This window comes from Stenella coeruleoalba (assembly GCF_951394435.1).
Source record: "Stenella coeruleoalba genome assembly, chromosome: 1".
Taxonomy (NCBI): domain Eukaryota; kingdom Metazoa; phylum Chordata; class Mammalia; order Artiodactyla; family Delphinidae; genus Stenella; species Stenella coeruleoalba.
In genome coordinates this window covers 48,545,897-48,570,408 of record NC_137169.1, presented here as the reverse complement: position 1 = coordinate 48,570,408, position 24,512 = coordinate 48,545,897, and positions in this window count along the sequence as shown.

Below are 24,512 nucleotides of genomic sequence, written 5' to 3'. Positions count from 1 at the left end.
CTGTGGTTTGTAAGTGGTTGAGCTGAGGTGCAAACTGTGGTGCCTGGTTGTGTTACACGTTTCTGCCTTAATCCCCTTGCCGTCCACCCTGGTTCTCACCTTCTCTTCAGAGAAGCTCTCTGAGTTGTGTCCAGAGGTGTAGTCTGCTCCACCTGTGTGGCCTCACCTCGTCAACAGGGACGTTCTAGCCAAATCCAGCATCAGCTTTTCTGTCTGTATCTCACCTTCCATGCTCAATTCTTCCCTAAAATCTCCCCCTTCCACACAAACGATGACGAAATAGAGCATGAAGTAGGATATAAAACATGAATGATATTTTCCATTTTGCTTTTATACTTATGTACATATGCATGCATACACATCTTGGTACTCAGAGAAAATAAATTACTGGGAAGAAAAAAGCCAAAATGTTACCAGATGTGAATTCTTGTCATTGTTGGGGTTTTCCAACTGTCCACAAAGGATATATTATTTTTAATTTAAAAAAATCAACATTAAAAACATGACTGTATTTGCCTGGGAAGCCAGTTAACCTGGGTCTCAACCCTGCTTCTTACAGCCTGTGTCCTGTCCCTCGTGAGGGCACTCGTGGTGGCATGGTCCTCCAGGACTGTTATTTGAGAGAAACATAAATTCCTCCGACCATCTCTATTGTCCTGTCTCAAGTTTTAGCTGCACAAGAAGCAGGCTCAATTTCAGGAGAATAGCAGCTTAAATTTACAACATTGTAGAAACCAAAGCCCCTTTTGTAGAAAATTCAAAGAGTCCCTGGAGGTAACATCTAACTTTCTAGGAATATCTTCAGGCATAACCTCCAATCTTGATGTGACCTTCTCTTCCTTCAGGTGTGAGGATCGCGTCTTGGAATGGACGCTCCTGGGATTTCCGGGCCCTGATAAGTGTCTAACCTCATGGGCACCCCCTTCACAAAACTGGATCATGTAGTTGCCCCCACTACCTACATACACACAGACACACCCACCAGCACCACCCTGCCTGTGATGACCACGTAGAGCTTCAGATCCAGAGCAAGGCCTTGACCTTGATTTGGGACAGTCGAGAACCAACTGAGAAGGTTCCTTCAACCTTAGATTGTTTTGCAACTAGTCTGGCTTAGCCACTCGTGATCATTTCTGCATTGTTGCTTGTGTCTGAGTGATTGTTTTTGGTAACTCATGTGGTATAACAGCCCCTTCTGTCTGGCCTCTGAACACCTCCAGCCCTGCTCACCATGCTAGAAGGCTACAACTCAGTAGGAACAAGTGATCTATCAAAATGACCATGTCATTTTTTCCTTTGAATTACTGGTAAGGGGTATTATATTAATGTATATATCCCTGTAGTCCAGGAAAAAGTCAATTTGGTCATGATACTTCTTTAGTAAGTGGGTGAAATCGGTTTGCAAATGTTTGATGTGGAATTTTGGTATCACACTCCTATGATTAACCTACATGTGTGTGTTGGTGTATACATGTACGTACATACATGTTCTATCTTGGTCAGGTTTTGGTGTTATAATGTCTTGACTTACTACATTACTAATCTACATTATTATGTCAGATTATTTAGACTATACTTTCTGTCCATTCTGATTTTGTTGAGGTTTTCTTTGTATCCTGGCATACTCTTACTTTGAATGATCAGTGTCCTAATTTGCTTTCAAAAGACATGCATTCTTTCTTTGAGATTAACATACTAGCTGAAAGGGCAGTCTCTGGGAATACCTGCTTCAGTTTGGAACACGGCTTAATCTCTTATGACAATGCAGTTGTGTTATAATCTTGGGTAAATTAGTTAACCTCCTTGTGCTTCAGTTTTCTTATCTTTAATACAGGGATAATAATTTTCTAACTCACAGGGTTATTGCAAGGATTAAATGAGATAATAGTATATGTAGATATTTAGAACAGTGCCTGGATCATTGTAAGAACTCAATTAAGTTAGTTTTTAGCAATTTTTAGAGTTGGATACATAATTTAATAAAAATGGTATTCTATGCTCAACGTCATTAATCATTAGAGAATGCAAATCAAAACTACAATGAGATATCATCTCACACCAGTCAGAATGGCCATCATCAAAAAATCTAGAAACAATAAATGCTGGAGAGGGTGTGGAGAAAAGGGAACCCTCTTGCACTGTTGGTGGGAATGTAAATTGATACAGCCACTATGGAAATCAGTATGGAGGTTCCTTAAAAAACTAAAAATGGAACTACCATTTGACCCAGCAATCCCACTACTGGGCATACACCCTGAGAAAAACCATAATTCAAAAAGAGCCATGTACCAAAATGTTCATTGCAGCTCTATTTACAATAGCCAGGACATGGAAGCAACCTAAGTGTCCATCAACAGATGAATGGACAAAGAAGATGTGGCACATATATACAATGGAATATTAGTCAGCCATAAAAAGAAATGAAATTGAGCTATTTGTAATGAGGTGGATGGACCTACAGTCTGTCATACAGAGTAAAGTAAGTCAGAAAGAGAAAGACAAATACCGGATGCTAACACATATATATGGAATTTAAGAAAAAAAAAAGGTCATGAAGAACCTAGAGGTGAGACAGGAATAAAGACACAGACCTACTAGAGAATGGACTTGAGGATATGGGGAGGGGGAAGGGGAAGCTGTGACAAAGTGAGAGAGTGGCATGGACATATATACACTCCCAAACGTAAGGTAGATAGCTAGTGGGAAGCAGCCGCATAGCACAGGGAGATCAGCTCTGGGCTTTGTGACCACCTAGAGGGGTGGGATAGGGAGGGTGGGAGGGAGACGCAAGAGGGAGGAGATATGGGGATATATGTATCTGTATAGCTGATTCACTTTGTTATAAAGCAGAAACTAACACACCATTGTAAAGCAATTATACTCCAATAAAGATGTTAAAAAAATAAAAATAAAAATGGTATTCTAGTTTTGTCTTTCTTGTTAAAGTCAACTTCAAGAAGGTTATTTCTATCACTATGTCATATTTCTAAGAGTTTTTGCTTTATATACTTTGCCATTATGTAACAGCACACCTCTTATTGCTTTACTGTAAAACGAGCTGTTTATCAATATAAAATAACTTTCTTTGTCTCATATAATGCTTTTTGCCCTGAATTCTACTTTGAAATGTTGCCAGTTGCTGCTTTCTGTTTGTTTGTTTCTATGTTTGATAAATATTTGCCCAGCTTTTCCCCCCTTTTCTTTCTTGTTTTTGTTTTACTGTTCATCTCTTGTAAGCAGCATATGGTTGGATTTTGCTTTTAACCCAATGTGAAAGACTTTATCTTTTATTAGGGGAGAGTTAAACCATTTATATTTACTGTCATAACTGATAGGTTTGGTCTTATTCCTGTCTTTTTGTTTCATGCTTTCTCTTCTTTATACTTTCTTGGGGCTCCCTTTGTTTCCTGTCTTTTTTTATATGGGCTAGCTCATCTTCCTACTTTTTTTCCCCTTCTAGTGATTTAAAAGCTGAATATCTGTTTTTAGCCAGTCCTGGGTGAACCTAAAAAATGATCTCTGAGCTCCAGTATTGACAGAAGTGTAATGGTGGGTGAGTAGCCAGGCCACTGAGCATGGAACTCAATAAAATCGGTCCTAAGCCTCAGAGGAATAGTGATAGTTGTTCCCTGAGCCACCTTATCGCAGCTGTGTGAAGCCCAGGCTCCGTAAATCTGTGTCACATTCTTGTGCTTCACACTTGGGTCCCAGCCTACCTGTCTGGCCCGATCTCCTGCCAGCCTTAGCTATACTCTGTGCTTCAGACACACCTACTACTAACCATCCCCCAAATCAGACTGATTCTTAAACATCTCCACACGCTGGTTCAGGCTGCTTCCTTTTTGCCTTCTTGAAGGATGAAAACACCCTTCAAGACCTGATGCAATGCAGTGTGTGTGCGTGTGTGTGTGTTGCCTTCTCATTATACTGCCCCATTCTTCCATAGATACCATTAGGTAGCAGAACTCACTGGATAAACCTACCTGGCTTTGAGTGTCAGCTCCCTTCCTTGTAGCTCTATGTGCCCTGGATGCAATTTTTGACTTTAGAGCCAAAGTTCCCTCGTTTGTGCAATAGGGGCGCTGACATTATATCTCCCTTAGAGTAAGGACCGAATGAGATAATGAGAGAAGCATGGGAAGAGCTTAGCACAGTACATGGCACAGAGTAGGTATTCTGTGTGTTTGAAATAAACAAACAAAGAAGAAATACACAAGGGGGAGAGGACGGATTGTTTTTTAAATATGCATGATGTCCTTTTTAAAATCAAGGTGTACGATATCTAGGCTCTCTTTAGAAAGGCCAAAGCTTGTGGTTCACTGCTGGTTCATTTTAAATGAGCCTCCACTACTTCCCCTCCATCTCTGGTAGGGTAGCAGTCATGTGGTCTGTAAAGCACTTCACGTGCAGGCATCTTCTTCATTTATATTGCCTGCCTTGCCAAGGGCTGCCGGCCTAGGGAGAATTTATTAAAGTGGAGTCTGTTTATTCAATTTATTAAACAGGAATATTTGAAGGGTTTTCATTTAGAAGAGCGAGTTGATTTATTCTGTTTGCCTCCAGAAGGCAGGTCTAAGTCCAATGGGTAAAAGTTAAAGGAGGGCAGATTCTACCTCAACCTAAGATAGAACAAAAGGTTTGTTGAAAGAGGATTTGTTTGTTCTTTCATTCACTCACTCAATCTATTTATCACTCAGGAGCCAGAGAAGAGAAAACTGCCTTTGATCTGGCTCTTGCTGTGTCTGGGATACTGTGGTCAGCTCTCTCACAAACTTTAACATCACGACATTCTCTTTACTGTGTAAGGAGGCATATTATCCCATTATATAGATATCAAAAACTGAGGCTCAAAGAGGTATTCGCTTGCCCAAGTTGAACAACAGCCTGATTGAGTATGGCTTAAACGCCAACCTCTCTGTTCTCTGCAGAACTCACTCTCTTTCCACTTGACTGTGGTGTCTACCAAAACAGATAGAGGGTCAGATTGGTATGACCACCAGAAATGGGATGCAAGACTGAAAAATCCATCAGCCCACCTTTCCCCCATTGTTCTTTCCCTTTTCCCTTCCTCCTGTCTATCCATCCATCTCTGCCAGCCCCCAAACCAGCCCCAGTGTGCTGCACAAAATTCGACACTTCACGGTTCCAACCATCAGATGGTGACTAATTCTCAACGTGTTCCTGGGTGGGCACAGCTGCTGCGGATGAGGCTCTGGAGCAGAGCAAGAGAGGGGAAGAAATACCCCAGCCTCTTTTCCTTACTGCCCCTTGACCTCCCCTCAGAGCTTCCCATTAGCAGAACCCAGCAAAGAGCCATAAGTCAACGAAGCTCCCGTGAAGCTGTCCACAGGAATCCTGGGTCACAACGGAGGGCAGAGATGGGTGAAGAATGGATGCGGCAGGGACCAAACAGAAGATAACCAGCTCATGAGGGGAGATTGGATAAGTGATCTGGTGGGCTGAATTGAGGGGGAAAGCCCACATTGAATGATCATAGCAGGGACTCTGCTCCTCTGGGCCCAACCTTCAGAAAGGAAGGGGTTAGAGAATTCTGTAATGATTTCTTCTTGAGGCGGCCGCCATTCACACTGCAGCCCCTGGCAAATGCCAGGCTGGTTTCAGTATGTCTGAGTCTCGTGCAGGATTACTCCTGGATGTTAGGATTCACTCCTTCATTCACCAGAGATTTACGACGTGCCATCCTTTATCCTATATACTGGGAATACAGAGATGAGAAAGGTAGGACTCCTGTCCTTCAGCACATCACAGGACACGAAAGGAAACAGATCTGGGAATCAATTATTTCAGGGTTTTAGATATAAGATGAAAATATGAATGCTGGTCTGTGGGGTCGTAGGTAGAGTGAGTAACCCTCCCTGAGAGAATTTAGAAAAGTGATGCTTGGGTCTTAAAGGATGACTTGGAGTTTTAGAGTGGCAGGAGAGAGCAGGACAGTTCCTGGAAGACGGCATGGCAAATGGCGTGTTGTGTAAGATTGGAAAGAGATGGTGTGTTCAGGGAACAGCTAGAGAGTAATTGTGGCTGGAGCTACCAGCTCATGGGGCTACAGAGCTTCCTGGGAGGTCAAACCTGGTCGAATTCCTGCTTCTTCCAATATAGCAAGTCAGGAGGAAACACGTCCAAAAAGGTCAGGCCCTGCTGTTCCTGCCTGTTTCCTTCCACAGCCTTCTAAGAGAAGGCAAAAGGGAAGGTTGTCCCAGTGCCCAGGGTGTTCACCTGTCGGGACAAAAGAGCTTGAAGGTACACTGGAGAGGCTCTTAGGTGAGCAGACTACACAGCCAAGTTCATTCAGTTTCACTGATCTTTCTCCAAAGCCTTCTGTGTGCAAAGTTTTTCTGGAAAATATCAATACAGAATATGTCCCTTCCCTCAGGTAATTTCTAAATTGATGAATCTTGAAAGGCTTCCCGGGAGAGACAAATTTTGAACTGATAACCTAAGTATAGAAGGAAGGAAACCAACAATTTTTTGAGTCTCTGCTATGGGACAAATAATACACTGGGTGCCTTTGATGTATTATTGTATAGAAGTTTCATGGTAATCTTATGAAGTGGGTATTATTACCCCCATTTTGCAGATAGGAAACTGAGGCTCAGAGAACTGACCTGTCTAAAATCACCCAAATGGATAATAACCAAAGCTGAATTCAGACTTGACATGAATCCAAAGGATTCTTGCCATTGTGTTATGTGGGCCACTGACGGACAGGACAGTGAGGGGTAGAAGGATTAGGGCAGAAAGAGGCTTTTCTTCTGTTAAAGGGATGCTATCCACCTAGCAAGGTTGTTGGGGGGACTTCATGAAATAAGATACGCCCTTGTTTCGTACTTTGTTCTTTGCCTTTGCACGTGGTGATCTCACAGCCTGGAATATCCTCTCTCCCATCCCTACAGCTCCCCATATCTCTTGCTGCCTGTTTTCCCTTTGTCTTTCTTAACTTGGCTTAGCTAATCCTTTCACTAGGAAGCCTTACACTCGTCACATAGCATTGGATGTACCCGAATTGTTTGTTTGCCTCCCAGACCTGATGCTGAGCCCTGGGCTTACTCTTCCATGTGGCTTCAGAACCGTCTACAAAGTGTGTCCTGTTGAATGAATAAACAGCCATCTGAGAGGGCCTACAGCGTAACAGGGGCTCCATAAAAAATAGTTTCCCTTTTTTCCCCTCCTTTTTCTGGAGGCAGCAGACATTTTTAATAATCAAAGGCAAACAGGAAAACAATTATTTTATTTGAAATGAGCATCTTTCAGGAAGCTTGGGAATAAGGACAGCCTCCCTCCTTGAAGGAAAGGAGACCTGGAATGCTATGCTTTTTCTGGGCTGACTCCATCCGACAGGTCCCAGGTCCCCTTAACCTCACACGGAGAGGCCGGGTCCCTATGGCTCCTGGGGGCTGCCTCTTACCTGGTAAGATGTGGTGGCCCTTCCACTTATGGGGCAGAGGGCAGGGCTAGCTGATGGACTGACGCAAGCACGGTGGCACAAAAAGTAACAGTAAAACAAAATGATAATGCATTTCCTAATAGCCTCCTTCACAGCTGTGTACACTGATTTAATCTTTGCAAAGCACTCTATTGTTTATGAGGCCTCTGGGTACAATTTTATGCCTGACTGAAGAGGTTGCTAATAGCTACCATATTTGTGTTTAAGGACCTGCAAAGGATTAAACAAAGTATTTTAGAGCAATGAGCCATAATAAACTAATAATACATTGCAAATAATAAATGTTTTTTAGCCAATAATTGACTACAAATCTTGTGAACCTTAAATGACAAAAATACTAATTATAAATGCAGTTGTTCTATATATCCTTCAATAGGGATGGAAGATCAGAGGATAGGGGACCCGGGGTACTTCAGGTCGCTGGGGACTGTGGTGTGGACACTGGTCTCTTCCCCTGGTGTCATGGTTGAGAACTGTCAAGGTCACTTAGTGAAATGCTGGGTTTCATTTGCATCTTGTGGGGATGGAGCAAGAGTCTGGGGCCTAAGCCACCCACTTAACCACCCACTTAAGTTGGTGGGGTTTGTTTTAACTTACTCATTTTCTAGTCCTAAGGTTTCCAACACTTGGTTTGCATTTGGGAGAATTGCAGAGACATCCCCCAGAGCATCTTGGAAACAGACTGACTCTTAAGAAAAGCTCATGTTTTTGTTAAGCTTCTGCAATGAGCCAGGTTATCTTTTTTTTTTTTTTTTTTTTTTTTTTAGTAAGAAACCTGAGACACAGAGAGATGAAGTATTTTGCCTGAGGTGTCATAGTTGGTAAGTGGCAAAGCCATAGAGCCAGCTGTGGAATTCCAAAGCCCATGCTCTTTTCCCCAAATCTTATTACAACTCTTTTTTGTTCCTGAGCCTCTTGTGGGGCATAGAAGGGAGATTCATACCCTTTGAAAGAATATATATCTCTAAGTTCTATATCTCTCAGTCATACCAGTTATTTTTTCTTTGCACGTGGGTAATATATAATCATGATCTAAATTTTAGAGATTTTTAAAAACTCAAGATGAAAATTAAGATCACCAGGACTTCCCTGGTGGTGCAGTGGTTAAGAATCGCCTGCCAGTGCAGGGGACATGGGTTTGAGCCCTGGTCCGGGAAGATCCCACATGCCGCCGGGCAACTAAGCCCGTACGCCATAGCTACTGAGACTGCACTCTAGAGCCCGCAAGCCACAACTACTGAGTCCATGTGCCACAACTACTGAAGCCCACATGCCTAAAGCCCATGCTCCGCAACAGGAGAAGCCACCGCAGTGAGAAGCCCTCACTCACGGCAGCTAGAGAAAGCCCGCACGCAGCAACAAAGACCCAACACAGCCAAATATAAATTAAATAAATAAATGTATTTATTTTTAAAAAATCACCCATAATTCTGCCGTCCAAATAAATCACTTTCAACTTTCTGCTTGCATTTCCTCCAAGGATTCTGTTCCATGTAAATGTAACACAATATTGGGATTGTATTTTATGACTCTTTGGTATCCTAATTTTCTAAAAACAGCATTATTTGATCTCATTAATGTTCCCTGCAAGATATTTTTTAATAAGTACATAATAGTTCATGGTATATAGTCCCTGTAGATCAGTATTTAGGCTGTTTCCAAATGTTTCCTTATAATTAAAAATTCAATAATTATTGAGCCTAGCACAGTGCATGGCACCTAATAGTCATTTCTGTGTATTTTATGAATGAGCAAATCAATCTTTGCACATTTCTTCTGAACAAATTTCCCAAAGTGAAAGTTATTAGATCAAGTTATGTAAATACTGCCAGACTCTTGATATATATTACAGAATTGCTTTCTAAAGGGGCAGTACCAATTTCCAGTATATGACAGGCACTCATCAATTCTGCAACCTGCTTTTTTTAAAGGATAACTTAGTTACTAATATGTTTGTACTTATCTTCCTTACTGTCATATATTGAATGAAACACAGTTACCAAGACTCATTCCTGAGACATTCCCTGTTTAGTGGGGGGAAGAAAAAAAGAAAAAAAAGTGCACGTGAGCGCACACACACACACACACACAACATTTATTGAGGACTTACCATATACCATGAATGTACCGTGAACTATTCTAAGCACTTTACGTGTATTCGTACTTTTCATCTCTCGCTAATCCCATGAGGCAGACAATAAAACTCCGAGTGTTCAGTGAGTTGCCTAGGGTCAGATAGCAGTTTTATGATGGGGCCCGCACTCTACTTCACACCCAGTGGTTATAGATATGAATGAAACAATCAGATAAAGAGTTAATTATGATAGGTGTGGTCAGTGTTATGATAGAAGGATATAAACAAATCAGAAGAACACAGAGGACTCTGAAGGGTTCAAGGAGAGATTCACAGAGAATGTTAAAGGATAAATGGGAGTTTGCAAGGAAAACAAAGTGGAAGTGCACAGCAGGCAAAAAGAACCGCAGATGCCACACATAGATTATAGAAAGTAGTTGGTGGGGTGGGGCTGGGGGGCAAGGAGAAAACAGCCTAGGACATTTAAGGAGCTACAAGTAATAAAGGAAGGGAATAACAGTTAATATTCTAGGCTTTTGGTTCAAATCCAGCTCTGTGATCAGCAGCCATTTGACCTTGTGATGCTTAATGTTACAAAATATGTCAAGGCTTAGCAGAGTACCTGGCACAGAACAGACGCTCAGTCAGTGGTGGTGTAGGTGTGGACATGATCTAATTTGGAATGAGGGAGATACCTTAGGACAGGTATCTCCCTCTTTCCAAATGAAATCCCATCATCTGGACATCCACCCACTTTCATACATTAGAGGGCAGATCTGATTTGGAGCAAAGACTAACCATGTTTCAGGCCAAAGGAACACAGCCTGGAAGTTACCTTGGACAGGATGATATGAGTACTGGAGGGCATGGCATAAGGGTAGAGACATGAGGGTACAGGAGATGTTCCCCCTACAAGAAAGAGGAGACCTGGGGACACTTTAATGAATGATCAATGAAAAACACCTGGCCCAGTGTCCACAGGGGCCCACACTGAATGGTAAGGACAGAAAGCAGTACAATCAGATTTGTGTTTTTTCAGAGATAAATGGACAATGGATGGGGAATGGTGGTAAGGGGAGGAAAAGAAAGGTGGAGTGGGAGAGGGACCTGTTGTAGGTCTCTGTCCAAGGGAGCAACGCTGATAGTTTGGATGGTGTCAATGAAGATGGATTTGAAAACTATTCAGGAGGTAGAGTTTGATTTTGAGATGGACTTAATGGGATCAGTGAAGGAGAGAGAGGAGCCAGGGATTCTTCCTGGGGTTCTGGCTTGAGGAGCTGTGTGGATGGAGATGCAGTTTCTGAGATGAGGAGACTGGAGGGACATCATGTTTTGGGGGCTGTGATGATGTGTTCAGTTTGTTGAATGAATAATGAGACTTTATGCCGTAGATCAAGGCATATTTCTGGCTCTTTTTGTGCAGAGATGGGAAGGGTGTAGGAGGAAGGCGTGGAAGGCTCTGAAATGGGGTAAAAGACAAGATCTCTGTGAGCTATTATGTGCAGTGATAACCCTCGCTGTGTTTATTGCCCATTTAATAGAGTGTACATTGCAACCCACAGTGATAATCAAGAGATGGGAGATGTCAAATGAGATGCGGAGATACCATAGATGGGAAATTTGTTTCACTGTGAACAGGTTTTCATTTATGAACAGGGATTCTGGATAAATCTTAGCTTCTGCGTCCCTCCACCTCTCCTTCCCTCATCCCCCAAAGAGGGAGCACAGATGCTTTCGAGCCACAGTGTTTGGAGGCAGAGAGCCATTTTGAAAAGACGGTTTTGCCGTAGGAGAGAGAGAGAGGCTAGGGAGTGACTCCCCAGGGATTGTAGAGTCAGTTACTTTATCTGAAGGCAAATGATATGCTAAGTATCGAAAGTCATCTTTGCTGCCATTTTCCTTGAAAGAGAACAGTGATGGAAACCTTCAGACCAATGGTCCAGCCCTTCTTGACCCAAGATGAACTGTATTATATTTTGATGCTTTTTTTCACTTTTCTCTAGCTTTGGTTCGCTCATTTGTAAAACAGGGATCATAATAACGTTTTCACAGAGTCGAGGTAAAGATGAACAGTCATTAGACACCAATTGTTAGACAGCGGATGCAGTAGTGGTCACGTAGTAAATGTTACTGACTTCCTTTTTCCCCCACTCTTTTCTTTCCAGACTTTAAAGAGTCAGACTGGGCCATGAGGTAGGACTGGCCTTGAACTGGGTTTTGAGGGAGCATCATTGAAAGTGGGGAGTCCTCATATCCAGGAACACTAATTATCCATTTTCCTTGGGGCCTTGGCCAAGTGGGTGGAGTGTCTATATCAGCAAAGGTCCAGGGTGGCTACTGATGAACGTCGCGGGGCTTTGCTCATCCAGGTGGTCGTCCCCGTGTGTCCTCGGAAGCTTGGCTGCTTCCAGGTGTCTTTTGGGGACAGCAGCATCTGGTGGCTGCCTGAACAGTAACCAGGCTGCAGGCTTCAGGGGGAGCAAATCACAGCATCTGTGTTTCTCCAGCAAAACAGCAGGGCTATTAAAATAGCTCTTAGGCACAATCTATCACTGCACTGTCTCCCTCGTTTGCACGGGCTGTACCTGGGGAAATGGGAGTCTGGAGGTCCTGATGTGTTGGTGGAGCACTAGAAAGGGAATCAGGAGACTTGGGTTCATGTCCAGGTCTTGCCAACCACTGGATGACGTTGGCCAAGTCACTTGGACTCCGTAGGCCTCGTTTCCTGATCTTAAATGCCCAGAGGCTGTCTTTGATTTATAATGACAATTGCTGCTTGGGCCGGATAGGTGGGATTCATCATAGTAGCCTTCTTTATTATATGACATTGGAAAAGTTGCTCAATTTCTCTATGACTTAGTTTCCTCATCTGAAAGCAGGGACGCTGATCGCTACCATAAAGAAGGTTCTAAAGATTGACTGGGATGCTGATTTCAGAGTCCTAGACATGATTCCGGGCATGTAACGAGCACTCAACACATGTCAGTTGCCTTTCTATCCCTAAGTCATAATATTGCTTAATATCTGTGCCGAATTACAGGGCTACTAAACTGTTCAGTCTGAGCGTAGAATCTAAAATCATGTTCGCAATCCTTATGATCAAGTGCGATGCAGGTATTATTCCCACCCTGCACTAGCACATTAATTTCTCATTGGCGCTTCTGCACATATTGATCCGTTTGCCAGAGAACGCCCCTCCTTCCCTTGTTCTTCAAGGTTGAGCACAAATGATTCTCCTTCATGAAACTTCGAACCCTCTCTAAGGAGATCTGATGGCTCATTTAGTGAAAATGAACCCAGACCCCTCAAGTTTAACAAAAAATGGAGATGGTAGACTTGAGAAGGAGTGCGTGGGTTATCCTGTTGCCTGAATACACGTCTGTCAACCACGTGGGAGGATGCGGGTGGGCCTCAGCCCTGGAAGACGCACTTGGCCACATTTCTGTTTCTTCTGCTCCCCTGTATGTATTCCCTTTGTTCCTTTTTATGAATAACCTAGTGCCTGGTACATAGTAGGTGTAATGGGTTTAATGAATATTTGGAGAATGAATGACATATGTATCTAATCCCACAGTACTTTTTCATTGAGCATCTATTGTGTCAAGGGGGCGAGCAACAGGAAGTTTCTCTTCATGTTGTTTAGCTATGTATATTTTATTTTCAAAATGAGGTTAATTCTTAATGGGATGGTGGGAGTACAGGCAGCACAATTTCTATTTCCTTAAGGCTCCCTTTGGTACCTCACACAGGCATTCCTTACCTCAGTGTGATATTGTAGTCCAAACTATGTGAATTTACTGCGATCTGAATCACTGCATCACAATTACAGTGCTTATTATTGTTTGCAGTAGTTTAATGTACTTTATATTTCCACATTTTATATTCTAATGCATTAGACTGCAGAAGAGTCCAATTCATCTTCTTCTGCTTGGGATTTTAAATAGGTTAATAGGATGCAAATACAAGGCGCATTTTTGCATTTTGTTACAAATATCGTACACAGATATTACTATGCTCTTTGGGAAAAATGTAATGAAATGGAATTTAATATGATACTTTCAAACACATAAGATTTTTCCTGAGGGTTTTGTGACCGCGGTCCTAAACTGTGTTAAACCATATAGCTCAAACAAGTCTGAGCAAAGTGAGTTTCTTTCCTCATTTTTTTGGCCTTTCCGAGTTTGATGACTTTTGGTTGCCCATGCTGAATGATGTTTGGGGTTTCATGTGGTTAGGCTAGGCTAGAAATGAGTTTGAAAATATTCAGCTCTCTTTGTGAGAATATATTGCTGTTTCTACTTTTAGCCGGCTTCTCAATTCACCACCCATTCTATTTATTTATTCATTCACCAAACTCACTCGCTCATTCATCTATGTATTCAACTCTACATCTTGCTCTGTGATCCTGGCATTAATCTTTCTGTTTCCCCACCCTCTTCTCTGAGATGGAAGCTGTGTGGTCCTGGGCAAACCTGCCTGACTAGAGTGTAGGACAGTAGCTGGCTCTTAGAAGGGGCGGCATACCTGAGAACAGGAGGAATGGATGTGAGTTTTCTCTTTTATATAGTGAAAATTTCTTTATCTTAAGGATGAAATGAAATAAAGCTGTAAAGTACCTGATGCACTGTAAGACATGCAGCACTCAATGTTCATAGGGAAAATGCATAAATGAACCCATTTCTAAATGTATAACATAGGAACTAAACATCTAGGTTTGTTTTCAGAATTAAATAATACGCATTAACACCTAGAAGAGTGCCTAGTATATAATAGGTATTTAATTTGATCTCTTTTCTAAAGAAAGATAGTAGGATCTACCATCCATAATATGGAATAGCAATGACCAGTTAAACCCATTAGGGGCAGATTTATAAAATCCTGACTTTTGCATACCCTGGAAGAGGAAGGAGCCCATCTCTTCTTTTTTCCCAGGCACTACTGCGTAGGAAGTCCTTCCCAGGCTTGCTTTATTTCCCCTTTGCTCTACAGAGCTTCCTTCCTCCCAGCCTGACCTCACATGACTATAGGATCGGGTATGTTATGTCAGGATTCACAGTGGAGAAGGAAAAGAAGGGAATCTTCACAGCTCTTCATCCCTCTCTCCCAAGCCCACAGTGACGCCCTAAGGCCAGTTTTAGATGGAACCCAGTCCATCTCTAGCCCCTGTCCTATCCCACTCCTTCCCCTTCCCAAATGCCCAGGCATCTGAGTTCAGTTCCCTTTGAAATATAGACAAATCTACTGCAGTCCTCTGAGTAACCAAAGACTCAGGAGAGAACAAATAGAAAGTCTGCAGCTACTTTGACTCCCTCTATCTTTTTTTCCCTCTTTGCCCCTCCACAAATTGAATCCTCTCCATTGACTGCACATCTGCATTTCAGGAGGCAAGCTGCAATTATTCAATGACAGCACGCCCTGATTTCCACTGTGGAAGACCCAGGGCTGGCTGAGATGACCCAGGCGTGACCATCCTCTGTCAGCAATGCTAGAGAGAAGCATCTGACTTAAAATCACACAACAGTGGAGAGCACTGTTGTCTGGCATTCTCATAAGTCATTCAAAATGCTGGGACAAGATTGCCCCACAAAGGGCCTATAGAACATTCTGGAAGATTCCTCTTTCCTGACACGTCAGTAAGGTCCCACTGATGGCTCTTACAACTATCCTCGTGACAAGAATGGCTAGTTGGTGGAGTGATTTTTTTTTTCCTTTTATTTAAATAGTCCCAGGTTTTAAAACTTGGAAGAGAGATGAGAGGTATCCCCCAAAATCCTGCTCTTCTGTTCCCCATCCTCCCTTCACATAGTTGACTTGTTGTTCAGACTTCAGCTGAAATGTCATTTCCTCGGGGGAGTCTTCTATGATACTTCCATCTAAGTCAGACAGGCCTGCCATAGTTTGACATAGCTCTTTGTGCTTTCCCTTTGTATCTTGGATCATAATTTATTATATGTGTGTGTGTGTGTGTGTGTGTGTGTGTGTGTGTGTGTATGATTTTATTAATATTATTATGTTTGTCCTATTGTGTGATTCATGTGCGTCTTCTCCACTAGAATATAAATTTTATTCCCTAGCACAGTCCCTGGCACAGAGTAAGTTCTTGATGAGTATTTATTGAATGAATGGTTGGACAAAGACAAGAAATACGGTCAAAGTAAAAAGAATAAAAGAAGGTGGTTAAATATGCAAACTTTCAGGTATAAGATAAATAAGTTCTGGGCTATAATGTACAGCATGGTGATGATAATTAAGAATACTGCATCATATATTTCAAAGTTGGTAAGAGAGTAAATCTAAAAAAGTTTTTTATCACAAGAAAAACAATTTGTAACTATGTGAAATGTTGGATGTTAACCAAACTTATCGTGGTAATGGTTTTGCAATATATACATATATCAAATCATCATGTTGTACACCTAAAACTAATACAATGTTGTATTGTCAATTAGATCTTAATAAAACTGGAAGGAAACAAATTTTAGGAGTCTAATAAAGAAATATTTACTAATTGGTTAATTTGAGGAAATTTTTTTCATAGCCTATAAGTGAGACAATGTTCTACGGGTACCCAAGATCATGCCCACATTCATTAATTCACTAGGAGGACTCAACACATAATCATACTCACAGCTAAGACTTCTTGCAGAGGTACAGCAAGGATGCACACCTAGATCAGTAAGGGAAAAACTTAGGTGGAGTCTGGAGGGATCCATGTTCAGGCTTTCTAACCTCTCTCCCTCCCATGAGGTGTCATACGGAATGTGTTCTACCCCCAACACTGAACATTCAGCAGTGTTTGTTAAGGTGTTTCTGGTCCAATGAAGCTCATTTGAGATTGAGTGCCCAAGGTCTTTACTGGGGGTCTGGTCACATATGTACTCTCCGCCTAACAATTACAAAATTCCAGTCTCCAAGAAGGAAAGCAGATATTTAGCCTAAACCAAATTATTTGCATAAACAATCTAGGTACAGTGGACCAGTCTTAACAGGTAGGGACCATTTTCAGAGCCAAGTTCCCAGTCATCGGCCAAGGACTAATCTTGCAAGCAGGTCCTTCTAAAGACAGCAGCCGCAGGCCTGTATGTTAATTCCATCCTGCACAGAGGACTAGATCTTATTTTCTTCATGTGCGTGGGGAGACACACGTACTCACATCCATGTACACACATGAGCCAACGCGTGGGTAGGAGAGACTATTTAGTGAAGCAGTGAAGAAGGCCAACTTTGGCATCCAGCTGCCTGGATTTAAATCCTAGCTATACTTGCTGTGTTGTCTTGGGCACATTGCTTTACCTATCTGTGCCCTTTACCCATGTGTAAAAATGGGAAAAGTAATAGACCTATCTTATAGTATTGTGGCCAAGATGAATGAGATCCAGCATTCTCTCCAGAGTGCTTGAGAAAGAGTTAGTACAAGTTAACTGATGGATGGTGTCATCATTATTGCTATCATTATTATTCAGAGGTTACCCAGTATTTAATGGTCCCTCTAAGTTCAGTGCATGTGAGCTGAGTGACTGAACGACTCTGCAAGTGACCACGCACCTGGGTTCTAATGTTGTCTCCACCTGTCACTTATAGCGTAACAGTTGGTGTGTTAGTTCCTCTCCCTCATCTCAGTTTCCTCATCTTCACGATTAAGATGTCAGTCCTTGTCTGGCCAGTTCACATAGCGGAGCAGGAGTGAGTGTAGAGTATCACGGGGAAGGATTTGACTTGTGGAGTTAAATAGATTTGGGCATGTCTCTCTGCACCTCAGCCTCCCAACCTGTAAAGTGAGGATATTGACAGAGTATTATACTTCTGAAGTGTAGGCTGTTACTCACTTGAGATAATGGGTGTAAGCATCTTCTGCATTTACCCAATTTTTTGTCTGGTAATACCAGACAAAGCAATTGGGGGCTGTGGTAGCTGTAGTGGAAGTAAGTCTTACCGAGGACTTACGGACCTTCAGCTGAGGTGGGAATCTCTAGGTGGAGGAGGGGAGGCTGAGCAAAGAGATGTGAGAGAGAGAGAGAGAACTAGCTGTGTTCCCACCAGATTCTGACTCGAGACTGTTTTTCATTACTAGGTCTCTGGCATCTAGCACAGGGTCTTATCTGGCAGGAAGCTCTCAGTCAATGTTTGTTGGTGAAAAAATGAATCCTATCAGCTGAAGGTATTATTACTCACGAAAAAACCATTGAATGAGTGCCTACAATCTACCAAGCACTTCGTGCATTAATTGTTTGCAGCATGAGAGCAGTCATACGCAGTAGGCATTATTCTACTCATCTTACGCAGATGAGAAAATGGGGGTCCCGTGAACTAAAAGTCAGAAGGCAAACGGGAGATAGAGCCTGAATCCAAGCTCAGTCCTGTGAGGTTTTTAAAGCCACAAGACCCTTTCAACCATCTAATGCTAAAATTGTCATGGTTTTCATACTTCGTTTTTCTTAAGTGGAATTCTTCAGAATTTAATAAAATTGTCAGTCAATCTCGAAACACAGTTTCACAGCTCTCTTTTTAAAATTTTCATGCACCTTGCCAAGAGAGGAACAAGCCTCATTGCAGACACTGTAAGTGGACCTCTTGTCTGTCGTTTAAGGCTATCACCCCAACAAGGTTATTACTTGAGGGGAGGGGGTAGTTGGGAAAAAAATGAAACATTTATTAAATTATCCGAAAGAGCACTCTACTAGGTTTCCTTAGCATGGGCTTGCAAGGTGATAGATTAACTGAAATAAAATTATTGAATTGAGAAGCCATTCATTACAAGGGAATTTCAGGAAACCAGAATGCTTTTTATAATATTACTGCCAGAGCTACCTACTAATGAAAGTTACGTGTTCTCTGGCGTTATTGAAACTTCTGGTTTGTCATCCTTTCCCCTCAGCCTCCTTTCTGATGGTGCAAAAACTTATAATTTACAACATAATTGGAAATTGGAAAGTTCCTGACATAATTGGAAAGTTAATTAGTTTTCTTCAGATTTCGCCTGCTTTATTTTTTTTATTTATTTATTTATTTTGGTGTGTTAGTTTCTGCTTTATAACCAAGTGAATCAGCTATACATATACATATATCCCCACATCTCCTCCCTCTTGCGTCTCCCTCCCACCCTCCCTATCCCACCCCTCTAGTTGGTCACAAAGCACCGAGCTGATCTCCCTGTTCACCTGCTTTATTTTAACCACTATTTTCATAGCCTTTGTTTTCCCCCTGATTGTCACTTATGTCAGAGGTTTGATGTTTTTGTCTTTGTTTATCCTTGCTGTCATTTGAAATCTGAGACTCAATACATAAGCCAAGTCAGTCTCTGTCTGCAGACATGGTTGCATCCATTTTTCTTGTCTCACTTTTTTTCTTTGACTTTATTCCAATACCTCAATCAACAGGCTTTTGTTGAGCGTATCCTGTGTGCTATGGCTGGAACAGGGGAGGGGGCAGAACACAAGGAAGAAGGAACAAAGACCCACCTCCAGTTGCCAAGATTGCTGGGCAAGGGGGAGATAAGACAGAAATGTATCAGAAGAAAACACATAAAAATGGATACTCAGAATGGCTGTGTGGCGCTGTGAAAAAGCATGGGTTTTGAAATCAAATCTATAGACCTACCATGTATGAGCTGTGGGAACATCAGCCAAGTAGTAAACCTCTCTGAGCCTCAGTTTCTTCCTCTGTATAATGGGGATAAGCACATCCACATCACTGACGTGTTGTAACATAGAAAGATAATGCAAGTGAGGGCCTGGCCTAGGACCTGGGACAAAGCAAGCTCTTGGGCTTGTCAGTGACTCCCTCTTCTCTACTCCTTCCTCATCCCAACCTAGTGCCACCTTGTGACACCTACAGGCAGACCAAAGGGAGTGCAGAGAGAAGCAAGCTTTGTGTGTTCCAGGGAAGTGAGGATAAGCTGGAAGTCATGGCTTTGGAACTGGACCTTAACACATTAAAAAGACGATAGTCACTGCCGTCATCATCATCATTATCATTATCAAAATTGGAGGAGGAAGAAAAGAAAAAAAAAAAGAATAGCTACTATTAAGCACTAAATATTGCCTCTCTAAAAACTTTGCAACCTTCTATGATTTATTTTTCCCAACAAAACTCAGCGAGATGGATGTCACTATTTTCCCCACTTTTGAAGATTAAGAAATAGGTCCAGGAAGTTTCATTGCCCAAGGTCACAGAATGGCTGTGCAGCCAAGCTGGAATTCAAGCACAGGTATGGTGGACTGCAAAGCTAGGGTTGAGCTACCTCTTGAATTCTCCTGGGCACAGACATCCACCTCTTTTGTTGACTTTTTTCCCCTTGACCACTGGGCCCTGGTTAGTTTTCCACGGTAGAGGATCCCTTCAACAATGACTGAAGCCATCCTTCATCCTGATGAGTGTTTGATGTCCTATAGGAGAAGGGCAGGTTATGAAGGGGAAACAGGCAGAAGTGTTAACACACACAGAAAGAATCAAAAACCGAATCTGGCCTTTGGCAGCATTAATTTTTCTCCCAGTAACTTATCTAAGATTTAGCTAGTCTTATATTAAACAATAAGGAGTTACCATAGCAACCTCATTGCCATGTAATAACACTCACATCCTTCCCAACTGTAAAATCAAAGCCAGAGAAGCAAATAGAAACCATTAAATTACCAAATAGCCATCTTCTTCGTCTCTCTTTTTCCTTCGTAGAATGATTATTGATTCCTTTCTTTATTGTAGGTCATGACACTATTACTAATGTTTTTCCCTTCCCCCTTTCTGTTGCCCTCTCTGTGAACAAGGAGGGTCCAGGCAGGAGCACCGGGTGAATGCCTTCAGTCCTCCGAGTGGCAGAGAGCCTCTTATTCCAGGCGGACAGAGCTCGAGTCGGTGCCATCTCCTGCCAGCTGCTGCCAGTATTGCCCTGGGGGCATTTGTTTCTCTTGCTGGCTGCAGAATGCTTGATTAACCCCACGCACTTGCCACATCTGCTCCGACGCCTGCTCACTGCATCTCTTCACCTTCTGGCAGAAATTCGCTGTCCATGTTGGAGCTCTGGGCAGCTGTGTCTGCAGCAGATGTTCTCTCCTGGTACACAAAGTGGGGAAACTTTCTCCCCCCTCCCCTCGGCCACCTATATATACCTGGCCCTGCTTCTTCCCTTTTTTCTTCTTGGTGAATTCAGTTTCCCTTCAACATTCAGATTAGGCATTACTTCTAGGGAAAGAAGCTTTCCCTAACATTCTCAGCTTGGGTAAGGTGCCCCTCCTCTGATATTCTGCAGGTTCTGTTTATTCCTCTGTATTATTGCACCTGCTAGCGTGCCAAGCACATAGTAGGAACTCAATAAACATCAAACGCCCCACTTCATTAACTGTGGATGGTATGAAACTGTTTATTGGCACCAATCTATGGGCAGTTAATCAGACTGACTGGTTCTTCGTTTTCTTCTGCGATTTTCACATGTGAATAAAAGTAGATGGACTGAGAAGCAAGTTTGGTTTATCTGCTGTATCTCTAGCAAACCACATCTTTTTAATTTCATGCATAGATGGAATGATATGTCATGCCTGTTACAGTGCGACAGCGTGCTACCTTGTATAACTCAACATGCTGATGCAGCTGGGCATGTGAAATTATTCCAAGAGGGAGTCAGAACCAGGACATCAGAAATGGTATCAATTTTCCCAAGGTGGTGTTTCTTTACCCTTTGCCTGGGACCTTATCCACTGTGGGACCCAACCTGAACAACATTCCCACATTAGGTCATTGAAGGGCAATTATGCTTTTACTAGACATCAGGTACTAAGGAGCAAAATGCCTAAGGAGGAAAATTTTTCTTATGGGGACCAAATGGTCACTTATTCAGTCAACAGATATTCATTGAGGACCTCAATAATTGTTTGCACTATAATAAATGAGTGAATGAATGAAAGAGTAAAGTCTGTCTGCATTCTCCTGTCCAACTTCTGCCGTGCTACCAGATATGTTGTTCTAAAACCCACTGAGGTTACCCTCTCCATGGCATAAGCACTTGTGATGATACTCCATCTTCTACAGAATAAAATCCGAAGGTCTCAATTCAATGAAACATTCAAACGCTTTTACCATCTACCTTCAGTTCCTGCTATTGCCCATGCTCCTTTCCGGGCACAGCCCTGCCTCCTCTGATGTTCTCATTTATTGCTCTCTGCTAGATAGGCAATACTCTCTTGGAGGGTAATGTTCTTGAATTTGCGAGTTGACGAAATACGTTCCCTTTGAACATCCAAAATCTACTGTCTCAGGCTGGATGAACATCTCCAGAGATGGTGAAGATGTGAGAGCTTCTCTTCTGGGCGAGCCGGGGGCCCAAAGCTCTGACTCAACCTGAGATTCCCAGGATCTGGGCTTTTGTTTAGGAGTGGGAATGAGCTGGAATAGCTCAGCATAGAATTGGAAGGATATTGCATGAAACTGAGCCCGTCCCTCCATGCTACTTCTGAGAAGGCTGAGACCTGGAACAGTTAGTGCCTTGTCTGAGGTCATGGGGTTTAATGGCCACAAGAACACATCCCAGGGTAGGCCTTTCCCCAGTCCATTGGGCTGATACCCTCCTACCCTCATGGAAGGTACCCCTTGAGGCCACTCATCAGCCTGAGGTCAGCCATGTTCTTCTCGAGGCAGGTCACCTGTCAACTCCTCCTCCCAGCTCTGAGGTGGTGGATTTTTCCTGAAAACTTGAGTGCTCTTCTGCCTAGCTGCTGCTGGAATCCCTGAAGCTCGACAAAGCGCTCTCTGCTGGCTAGAGCTGGGGATGAAAGCCATAAATATTAGCTCAGGCAACGAATGACTGACTCGGGGAATAACTATTTGGTTTTTTCTCAGAGGTTACGCTGTGGTATTGGTTAAGAGGCATAGCCTACTGTTGGCTTCGGATAAAATTGCTACTGAATATCTGATGTCTATCGGTCTCTGTACATGCTGTTGTTAAGGTCAAATATCAATATAAATCCTGTGCTGAGAACACCTGCATGTGTTGTATCCCGCTCAGTAATGAAGCTCTCAACCCGTTTTGAGGTAACACATCTTGGGTGTCCTATTTCTCTAAGTCACACCCCGGAAGAACAATCAGTCAGATTTGAAAAGTGATCAGCCCTAGTCCCAGGAACAAAACCTCGTGCTTCAGTTTCTGAGGCAAATTCCTATCTTCTGTCCTACAACTTGACCACATTCATAGCATATAATGCAAAACCTTCCCTGATAGGCACTGGGGATGGGGGGGGAGGGGAGGTAAATCTGTGGACTCTGGAACCAAGCAACGAAGCCTCGAATCCCAGCTCAGCCACTCACCTGCTGTGTGACCATTGACAAGTGGCTTAAATTCTCTGTGTCACCGCTTCCTCTGTAACATGGGGATCATAATAACAGCTTCTTCCTGGGGTGACTGTATGGACTAAATGAATCAAAATAGAGTAAGTGCGTGGAACTGCACCGACAACTTAGCAAATAGTATATATGTATTAGCTAAGGACGTCATCATCATCCTCATCACTGTTATTATCATCACTATTATTATTCCTCTCAAAAGACAGCCACCAACTGGCTAGACAGCAGTGGTCTCATAGAGCACAGGCTTCATAACCAAACAGTCTTAAGTTCAAATCCCAGCGTTGGTGGTTACTAGTGGGGAAGGCCTTTGACAAGTTAATCGACCACTTTGGGCCTCTGCTTCCTCATCCTTAAAGCGGGACCAGCATTTTTGACCTCGGTGTCACTGTATGAGATGACATAGCTCATGTGATGCTAGAACATGCAGGCCACCCACAAATGGTAGTTACCCTCCCTTCATCCCAGGCCCAGTCTCCTTGTGCACATCAGAGCCTGGAGATTCATCCACCCAAGAGTTATGGAGTTACTGTTCTGCACTGGGCACCATGTTGCATGCTGGGGATATGAAGATTAATCGTATGCTTGGACCTCAGGGGGCTTCCAGTCTCATCCAGATCCTGTTTGATTCTCTATTTCTTGCCTAGAAACACAGGATGTGTTCTCCTGTCTTCCACAGGTACATCACCTGCTTCTCCTCCAGAAGGCCCAGATTGCTTTCTGTATGAAGACCCTCACGCTTCCTTTCCAGGGTCCGTGTGTCATCTCCACCTCCTCTCTTGCTCGAGTCCCACCTCTCACTCACCACCTTTTCTTCCAACTCAGGTTTAGAATCCCCACTTGATTAAAGAACACTGTGTTTCTTATATGTCAATATATCTCAATAAAGCTGGAAAAATATGGTTCTCTTTTTAAAAAATTTTCTGGCAGAATTTTCTTCATTCTATGTGGAAAGTATAGAGAATTCTTTCTCTCCTCTTCTCCTGGGAGCCCTCGGTCTCAGCACCTCCAAAACCTACCTATTTTCCAAGATCTAGTTTGAAAAAAAGAATGCAAATATTACGTTAATGCTTTCTATGTATTGATTATATGCTGAAATGATGTAGGTATCCTGGGCTATGTCAAATATATTATTAAAATTAATTTCACCAGTTTCTTCTTACTTTTTAAATGTGGCTGCAAGAAAAGATAAACTTACATCTGTGGCTTGCATTGTTTCAATTGGACAGTGCTGGTCTGGGATAATATCAGCAACGTTTTTAAATAAGAACTTTACTTGAATGACTAAATAATCCTTTGAGAGTGACAGCTTTTAGCCTGTGACCATCCTTCTGGATTTGTCCAAGAAAGTCCCAGTTTATGCTTCCTGTTCAGCTATAAATTATTAGTCATGTCCCCTTTCATTATCAAAAGAGTCTTGGTTCAAATGATAAATTACATGGTGACCCTACTTAAAAAAGATACACCCGGAGCTCTTAGGTTACTCTGCAGATCCTTCTCTCTGAAGAACCCTTACCCAATGCGGCTATGTCCAGACTAACCCTCTTTTCTGTGGTCCTCACTGCTATCTGCCTGCTGTATCAGCATTCCCTTTAGCAAGAAAAGACACTTCCTACTTGGATTCTCAACTAAAAACAGTCCTCC